The sequence below is a fragment of the Venturia canescens genome, chromosome 5 (assembly GCF_019457755.1).
Source record: "Venturia canescens isolate UGA chromosome 5, ASM1945775v1, whole genome shotgun sequence".
Classification (NCBI taxonomy): Eukaryota; Metazoa; Arthropoda; class Insecta; order Hymenoptera; family Ichneumonidae; genus Venturia; species Venturia canescens.
Genome location: NC_057425.1, coordinates 16,103,515 through 16,113,286, shown reverse-complemented (window position 1 = coordinate 16,113,286; position 9,772 = coordinate 16,103,515).

Below are 9,772 nucleotides of genomic sequence, written 5' to 3'. Positions count from 1 at the left end.
GGATTCTATTATATGTCTTGGTGACGCCTTTGTGGCCTGCTACCGGGGAGTCGTGGCACTCTCTTATTATTTCTAATCTGTGCTCTTGAGGTGGAGTTGTAATCTCGTCTTTACATATTTTTATCTGGATTTTTGAATGTGCGAAAATTTCGCGTATGAGATTTTTTATTTTGATCCAAATTGAAGGGTCGAAATTATTTCTTTTTTGAGAAATTGCTGCTGAATTCAACTTTAATTCTTCCATCTTGATTCTGAGATTTTTTAATGATTTTGTGAAATTTTCTAGAGTGATGGGTGATGAATCGTTTTCTTGAATGACTAAGCCAAATGTCTTTTTATTTTTAGAGCCTGAAACTAGTACTTGACCTACTTCCAGTTTGTTGGAGGGGGATAAGGTGAGGAAGCCTAGTTCGATTAGTCTCTTGCCAATCTCGCTTGACACCGTACCGTCTGCTGAGATGAAACATATATAGTTGTCTTTGACCATTTCTAAATTGTCATTTGTTTCGATAATATTGACGGTGTCGATTTCTGTGCCGCTATCGTTCACGATATTTGGGGTGCCTCCCGCTGGAGGGGGAGTTTCACTCGGAGGTTGTGTGACGATATTTGCGGTCGGTGTAAGGGGTTCGTGCCTCTGGGGGTTTGACGGTACTTCGTCCTCGTGCAATAATTCAAAATTGTTTTCGTTGTGGAGGCTTAGCGGCCTTTCGTTTTCGGACGACGCTTCTTTGTCGTTTTCGTTTTCCGGGGATATGCAAATTTCGTCTTCGATGACTGTGTCATTTCGTTTAAGAACTTTATGAATTTTATCCGTGCGTTTTTGTTTTTTGTTTTTAGGAGGGTTTGCTGGAATGCTCGTCGTTGATACAACTGCAGGCATTATTCTTTGGGGTGGGCTAAGCCCGGTTTTGTTTGAATCTTGGATTTGTTTGGTGTAGTTTTTATATTCATGCGTGTGTTGTCCCGCTTGTGAGCAATATGTGCATTGCTTTGGTTTTCTTTCTCTTGACGATCTACGAGTCGGTAACAATGGTGGTTTTTTCATTCTTTGCTTCTTGAGGGGCTTGGGAATTTTCCACTGATCGTTGTGAACCGTATTTGCCATTACTACGGGGTCTTTACTGTCTTTTGGGGATTTAATGTGTGTTAAGATGGTATTTTCTTTATTTTCTATGGCGTTAGGCTTTTCGTTCGAGAGCGTTGTGCATATTAAATTTGTGTCAGGTACCGTTTTTTCGTTAGGGGCTTTTTCTTTCCCGTTTAGATCACTTGGTGCTTCCTGGCTGTTTTCGGGGTTCTGTGTATCGCATGTTTGAGACTGAGTTTCGCTCTTTTGGGTTTCCCCATCTGGATTACTCCCTGATTCGAGAGAGCTTGTGGTGCTGTGCGATTTCCTTTTCGTACGTTTACTAGGGGGCGGTGTGAATTCTGCCGTTTTTTGTGTACGTTTTTCTAAAGGTTTTTGTGGGATCTCAGTTATTCTTGGTGACATATGGTCACTGAGAATTGGAGGGGTTTGAGGAGTAAAGTACAGGGATTTTTCGTCGGATTCTGTGCTGGATTCGGCCGAAGGTGTGTTTGGACAATGTGGTGATGTGACCTCCATTGATTCAGCAGGGTTAGAGTTTTCGGAGTGTATATTTTCGAGGGTTGTGAAGGATTTGTCCTGTTCCTCAGAAATTTTCTGATCCGAGGATGGGCAAATCTCTTGATCTGTTGCAATTGAAGAGACCGCGTCGACTGTATTGTCTTCGCATTCTTCTGAAGAAGAGGGAGATCGATTTTTATGAGTGCTGTAGGATTTGTGTCGTTTATCGCGATCTTTCTTCTTCATTAGGATTTTCCTTTTGCATCTATCGTATTCCGAATAGAGTTCTTGGTTTTCTGAATTGCTACTTTGAGATTTTTGTTTTTTGATTGAATTAAGAGACAAATTCGCGTCGCGTTTTGAGTTGGTTGATTTGGACGAATTTGTTTTTAGATTTTTTGATAAATTCGTGTGATGCTCTGAGTTTGAAGATTTAGACGAATTTATTTTTAAATTTTTTGATGAATTCGTATGATGCTCGGAATTTGAAGATTTAGACGAATTCTTTTTTCTTTGCAAACTTGTATGAGGGTTAGAGTTAATTGATTTAGACAAGTTTGCTTTTTGATTTTGTAACGAGTTCGTATGATGCTCTGCGCTACTAGATTTAGACGAACTTGTTTTTTCTTTTTGCTCTCGTAAATTCGTATGATGCTCGGAATTAAAAGATTTAGACGAATTTATTTCTTCGAGCTCTGGATTTAGGATGCTCCCATTATTGAGGCATATATCAGACGATTGATCAGATCGCTGATGATTTAGGATTTCGTTTGTTTCTTCACCAACTTGATTAACGTACGTTTCTCTAGGAACTTCCGTATCCGTGTAATCAGTTAGTTCCGAAACAGGGTTTGATGTGGAGGGATCTTTTTGATCACCTTCCGAATTAGAGAAAGAAACTTTGGGTCTCTTTAAGTTTTTGTCTGAATTTGAAACAGACGAGTATGTTCTGGCGATACCTGGGTTCAAGCTTAATAGCTTTCCACCTGTAGGTGTCTGACTGATTCGCCATTTGAGTTTTATCGGGAGAGTTATTGGATTACGCGATAGTGCGTCAGCGTTTGTGTTTATTTTTCCCGGTTTGTATTCGATTTTATATTCGAACTCTTTTAATCTTTCTCTCCATCTCAGTACACGCGACGTCGGGTCACTCATTGAGTCGATCCAAGCAAGTGGTCGGTGATCCGTTAGAAGTAAGAATTCCCTGCCATAAAGGTAGGGTCTGAAGGTTTTTATTGCGAAGAGCACTGCGACCATTTCTTTTTCGGTGGTGGAGTAGTTCCGTTCGGCTTTGTTTAGGACCCTTGAGGCAGCAGCCACCATAGGGTCTTGACCGACTTTGCCTTGTGAAAGAATTGCACCGACCGCATAATTAGATGCGTCGGTTGTCACGATGAAAGGTTCGGAGAAATTCGGGTATTGAAGGATTGGAGCAGAGCAGAGTTTATCGCGCAGCGTTTCGAATGCTAATTGATGCTCTGAATTCCAGTGGAATTCGACATTTTTGCTGGTTAGATCTGATAATGGTTTTGCTATTGCTGCGAAATTTTTTATGAAACGCCGGTAGTAACCTGCAAGTCCTAAAAACTCTTTAACGTTTTTTGGGGTTTTCGGTACGTTAAATTTTTGAACCGCTTCGATGTTTTTAGGGTCGGGCTTTACGCCATCAGCTGATATAAGGTGACCTAGATATCGTACTTCCGTTCTTAAAAATTCGCATTTATCGGTTTGGAGAGTAAGATTAGCATTTCGTAGACGTTCGGCCAATTTTTTGAATTTACTATTGTGTTCGTCTAAGGAACGAGCGTAGATGACTATGTCATCCAGGTATACGAACAGTTCATTGCCCTGAAGACCTTTAAGTACGAGGTCCATTAGGCGCTGAAAGGTTGCTGGTGCATTCTTTAGACCGAATGGCATTCTGTTAAACTCGTAGTGACCGTGGGGGGTTGTAAAAGCTGTTTTATGTTTATCTGCTGGATCCATCTGTATTTGGTGGAATCCAGATGCTAAATCGAAAATTGAAAAGTATTTTGCTCCGCCGAGTTGATCAAGGATATCGGTTATTAAGGGTAAAGGATAAGCGTCTCCTATCGTGACTTCGTTGAGTTTTCTAAAATCGATCACAAGTCTCCATCTTTTATTTCCTTTTGAGTCTGCTTTTTTCGGAACTATCCACACCGGTGAATTGTACGGAGATTTAGATGGTTCGATTATATTGAGTTCTAATAAATCGTTAATTTGTTTTTCGATCTCTGGTCTTTGAAAGGGTGGATGTCGGTATTGTCTCGTGTTGACAGGTCTGTCGTTCACTGTTAAGATTCGATGCTTGCATTCGCTAGTTGATTTCAGAGGGTCGCCCGGTAAATGAAAGAGGTCTGCGTTTTCTGCAACGAGTGCATTTACCGCGTCTCGCTCTTCGACATTAAGGTGGTCGAGGCGCAAAAGGTTTATCACGTTTTCTACACGATTTTCTCGCGTCCGAGAAGGGATACTATGTATTTTAGCTTTGCCAATTGCGGAATCTTCGTTCTGTTCCTCGTTTTCGTCCGTACTCATATCAAAAGGATAGAGGGATATAACGGGAACGTCCACTTTAACGTCTTTGTCAAGGGTATTGATAGCGTAAAGGTAAGCTTTGCCGTCGGTGTTTTTCACCAATGCTTCGCCTGCGTAAACGCCTTCTGGAAATCTTATGCGGGGTACGTAGCCTGTCTCTAGAGTATTTCCCACTCGAACAAACATGATCATTTTCTGTCTGGCCCGCAGAAGAAATGATTCGGTGTTTGTAAATGGTACTTTTACATCATTGATTTGCACGCACCTCTCCATCCAGTCAATTTTACCGTTGCTATTACCGAGGGTCTCATGACCAAGTATTGCATCAAATTCTACAGGAAAATCGTCGCCTACAACGTGAAACATTTCCGGTTTTCCATGAATAGCGATGTTAATTTGACCGAGAGTTTTAGGTCTATCGGAACTTGAGATTCCGTATAGTTCGTAAATGATCGATTCGTTTATTGTATTTTTATCTGCGATATTTTGAATTTTGATTAGATTTAATTGCGATCCCGAGTCAGCGAGGAATAGGGTTTGTTTTTTGATTAAGTCCCGTGACTCTAATACGATGGTTGGCGCGTTATAGTTATGAGAAGACGCGCTGAGATTGCAATTAGCCCGAAGGATATTTCGTTTTATTTCTTCGGGTCTTTCGGGTTTTGGTGCCTCTACTGATTTTGTCCCGTCGAGGCACCTGGCCGAGGGGTCGTTGACTCGTTTCCCGGCTGGTTACCTGCATTCGCCGCAGCCTTTTTGCCGTTATTGTACGCTCTCCTACGACAGTCGTTTATTACGTGTCCCGGTTTTTTGCAATAGTTGCAAGATACGCTACTTTTGTTTTCAGTCGTTTGTTGTTGCTGTAATTGTTGAGGTTTTTGTTGTTGTTCTTGTTGTTTGTTTTGTTTTGCAAGAGCGTAACAGTCGTCCGTAACGTGATTTGTTTTCTTGCAAAATTTACAAAGTTTACCGGTCGTGTTTGCGTTTTGCATTGATTTATTATTTGAGTTTTTGTTATCTTGCGAACTAATAGGGAGGCAGGTTGATTGATTTTTGTTATTTCTTTCTATTGGTCCTACTAGTTTTTCGATTTCGATTGTCTGTTGATAAATACTTTCGAGGGTAGCGAAGACTGTGATAGGTATGTGAGCGCTGTAAGCTGGGTTTACGCCTCTACGGAATTGATTTATTGCCATGTCTCGAGCGTAATTTTTTGCTCCTTCCGGGTCTTGCAATTTTGACAAGCCGATGGCCTGTTGAGTTTGAGTAAGATGCAAGTTGATTCGACTATAGAAAGCGAGCAATGTTTCTTTATCTTTTTGTTCGAAAGTGTTTAATTCCTCGAGCCACGCGAACAAGGGTTTCGATGTAATGAATCTACTTCTCAAAATGTTGATGAGGTCATCGATTGTTGAAATTGTGAAACTTTCTAGACTTTCGCATGCAACGCCTTTGCATTTACTTCTCAGTAATGCGACTACTGGTCTTTCGCCAATCGCTTGAGTGTATTCTCTTGCGGATTCACAATAATTAATAAAATTATTGAGGGAACATGTTTTTGTTGTACCATCGAACTCTGGTACATACCTAGTGAAATCTTTATAATTCGCGTGTATGGGGTATGGTGTGTTTTCTGGTGCTCGATTAGCATTGACATGTTGGGGAGCTTGACGTTGAATATTATCTGCAATATATCTACTGAGTACGTCTATATCTACATTAACTTGTAGAGGGTTGGGATTTGGTCCAAATTCGTTCTGTGGATTCGGCTGACCTGCGTTATCTTGATTTGGCGGTCCGCCCTGTCCGTAGACGTTCATGGGGTTTTGGTCTTCGTTGGACATTGTGAGTTTTATGACTTACGTTACGAAGATCTTGTAGTCGGGTGACGCGTGCCGATGAACCTGTTGTTGAGTTGTGGTGATGATCCTGCTAGTGGTCTACCGCTGCTGGTGTTTTTGACCTGCTCTTCGATGATGCCGATGGTTTATGGCTCTGTCCCTCCGATGGCTTGGAGTACTCGTACGTGTTGGAGGAGATTTCTGGAGTTCGTTGATACTTGTTGATGTTTATTTTCGATGTTGTCCTTCGGTGTGAATTCCGTTGACACCAATTTTTAATATAAAATTAAAAGTGGTGGGTTTTTGTTGATGTTTTCCGATGCCACCAATTTTGAAGATAAAATTAAAAATGGTGTGTGTTGATTTCCTTGTTGGTTTCCGCTGCCACCAGTTTTTAATATAAAATTAAAAAATGGTGTTTTTTGTTTTTTTTTTGTTTCCGCTGCCACCAGTTTTTAATATAAAATTAAAAAATGGTGTTTTTTGTTTTTTTTTCTTTTTGGTTTCCGCTGCCACCAGTTTTTAATATAAAATTAAAAAATGGTGTTTTTTGTTTTTTTTTCTTTTTGGTTTCCGCTGCCACCAGTTTTTAATATAGTAATATGTTACGTCCCAGGTGGGAGGATTAGTTGGGGGCGCACAGTCGCCGATTTAGAGAAGCAGAGTGTACGTTGAGTACCTCTGCCAGTGAGTCTTCTTTGGGACTTGTGCGAGGCCCGAGAACATATACTATATTTTCAGGTATACGTGACCTTTTATTGTGGTTGTGCCCGCGAATTGGAAGGATTTTCCAATTGTTGAGCGGTGTCGAAGGCTTGATGAAATAAGTACACTCGATGATATTTTGTTTATTACAAAATATTCTGATGTGTTTATTGAGACACTTATGCACTTATTTACTTTACAAATTAAGAAATTAAACTGTTAAATAAAGAGTTAGCTATTATTCGGAGCTCTCTAAGATGAATTAGGATTTAGAGAAAGGAGAGTTCTCCGATGTTAATGTCTTTGATGTTCGATGCTAACTGACTAACAACTAAGATTCTTAGCCTAGTTAGAGTTCGAGAGGAGGATGTGTTTTTTGGGGGTAGGATGCTGTAGAGGGGGTTTGTTCTCTGTGGTTTTTTAGTTTGGATTGGGTAAAAAGTATCGTCTGATTTGATGATTGGATTTGAATATGGGGGAGACTTTTCCGAAGATATGATTGGAGGAAAAGTCGCTCGAGATTTCTTAGAATTAGGGAAAGTGTGTTGAGCGGAGTTCTGAGATGTGCACGTGTTGCACTTGAGATAAGAGCATCTGTTTTCGGGACTCGTGGGAAACGCGAGTTTCGGAACGCGTCTCTGGAATTTTGTGTGGATTTAGGAAATGCTGCATTGATAATAAATTCAAGGATAGGAAATCGGTCTTGGACTGTTTATTTCTGGTTTTCCGTGCTCGTCTTGTAGGATTATTTATGGCGCCGGAACGTCGGGGAGAGTCTAGGGCACGCGTTGTGAGTGTTTAAAGAATGGACAGTTGAGGAAAAAAATATGTGCGAGCGCCGAGTGTCTCGCAGGATGTATTTGTTATGGATGGTCTGGATACGCTCTGTGTTTATATATATTCTTAGATACGAACTATGTATCGACAAATGATGATAAAGGTTAGGAATATACTCGTGATAGCGTTTGAGTTGAAGAGAAAAAGTGAGGGGCGTTTAGCGTAATGCTAGGACGTAACAGTATCATCGAATTACCTTCGTTCGAATTTTATTTTGTATCGAATCGGCCTCCGTCATAATTTATCTTTTCCCTGTACTCTAGCGTCTCCGACAATGTCGAATAAAGTCTGAACTGTTTCCTGAATTTTGCTTTGTCTTGGCTTAATTTTTTTGCGTTGCGAATTGCTACCTTTCCCCAAGGATCCCCCCCTCTGCCTTTCAGTATCTCAGATGAGCTGAGTAGCCGGACCGTCCTCAGTCACGCGTGTCTCTCGTTCCCTCTGTGTCGCACATTATATTATTTGACGTTACCATCGTTGAGAGTGGATGAATCAAAAGTCGAGTAATCGGCGGTACTTCGTACCTGGCGCCCAATTCACTCTCATGGCCGGAGAGTGGTGCGAGAGGACGAGACGGGTGAGCTGAGAAGGGACGTGATCGTACCCCCCCGGGGAAAATCATTGTTACAATATATATGGAGCATTCCATGCCAATCCAACCTACGTTGGATATTCATGTTTTTGATTCGGCTCAAATTTTTTTTATCATTTCATACTCTCTGTAAAAGAGGCTCATGATTTTTTTCGAAATTTTTTATCGAGCCGCTCATGAGATATGGATTTTTCAAAATTAGAGTGATTTTTTTTTTAATTCCAATAACTGGTTTGAAAATACATCAATTTGGATGTTTTTTTTTTAAGTTGCGTGTTTTTGAATGAACTTTTCAAAACTTTAATGTAAAAAAATTTCATAGAATTAATTGACTCGAGTTTTATGATTTTTGCATCGAAACCTAGTTTTTTTATTGTTTGGGTCTTTCGATTTTTTTCGAAAAATTCTCATAAATATTACTTCTTTCTACATGAATTTTAAGCCTGGTCCCGTCGTGGGGAAACTTTTCTTTGTATTTATTCTAGCATTTTCAAGAATATAAAAAATCATGTTTTTACACATTTATTATTTCTAAAACTGTATATTACTGTTACTCGCATTCCTTTACTGATATTTCATTTCGAAAGATACAAAAGTCACATTTCAAAGATTCAAATGTAAAAACATGAACTTTTATATTCTTGAAAATTCTAGAATAAATACAAAGAAAAGTTTCCCCACGACGGGACCAGGCTTAAAATTCATGTACTAAAAAGTAATATTTATGAGAATTTTTCGAAAAAAATCGAAAGACCCAAACAATAAAAAAAATAGGTTTCGATGCAAAAATCATAAAACTTGAGTCAATTAATTCTACGAAATTTTTTTACATTAAAGTTTTGAAAAGTTCATTCAAAAACACGCAACTTAAAAAAAAAAACATCCAATTTGATGTATTTTCAAACAAGTTATTGGCATTTAAAAAAAAATCTCTCTAATTTTGAAAAATCCATATCTCGTGAGCGGCTCGATAAAAAATTTCGAAAAAAATCATGAGCCTCTTTTACAGAGAGTATGAAATGATACAAAAATTTGAGCCGAATCAAAAATATGAATATCCAAGGTAGGTTGGTTTGGCATGGAATGCCCCATATATATATAAGTGTTTCAAACCATGATTGCAATAATTTCCATCATCGACTAATTCGTAGCGTTAAACTTGGATACTGACTTACCTTGAGAAACACTTGAATCAATGGTTGTGTCTTGGCAAGAGCAACACGAAAAATGACCAAGCAGTTTGGACAGAATTCTCACAGCGAAAATCCAGAAATATTTTTTTTTTTTCACTGAAATAGAATACAATTAATCACATAATGATGACTTCGTTTCTCATTCAATTTGATAGAAAACTACAACAAAATGCATATAAATATACCTGAATCGAAATTTCATTCTCTGTAGTATCGCACCTTCCAGAACTGAAAAGTTCTAACATATTCCCAACGAGTCTGACCCAAGAATCTCATTCCCAGTATCCACTCATTTGAAGCCCTTGGCTCAAGGAATACCTCCATATCAATCACTTGACAAATTCTGACACTTTAGGAACCCGTGGACTTGGACCATTGCGACAGTCTTCACAACCAAAAATGAAAAGGAACAGCAACAGACCGCTTCCACATTTCATTAGCACTGGAGATAAAA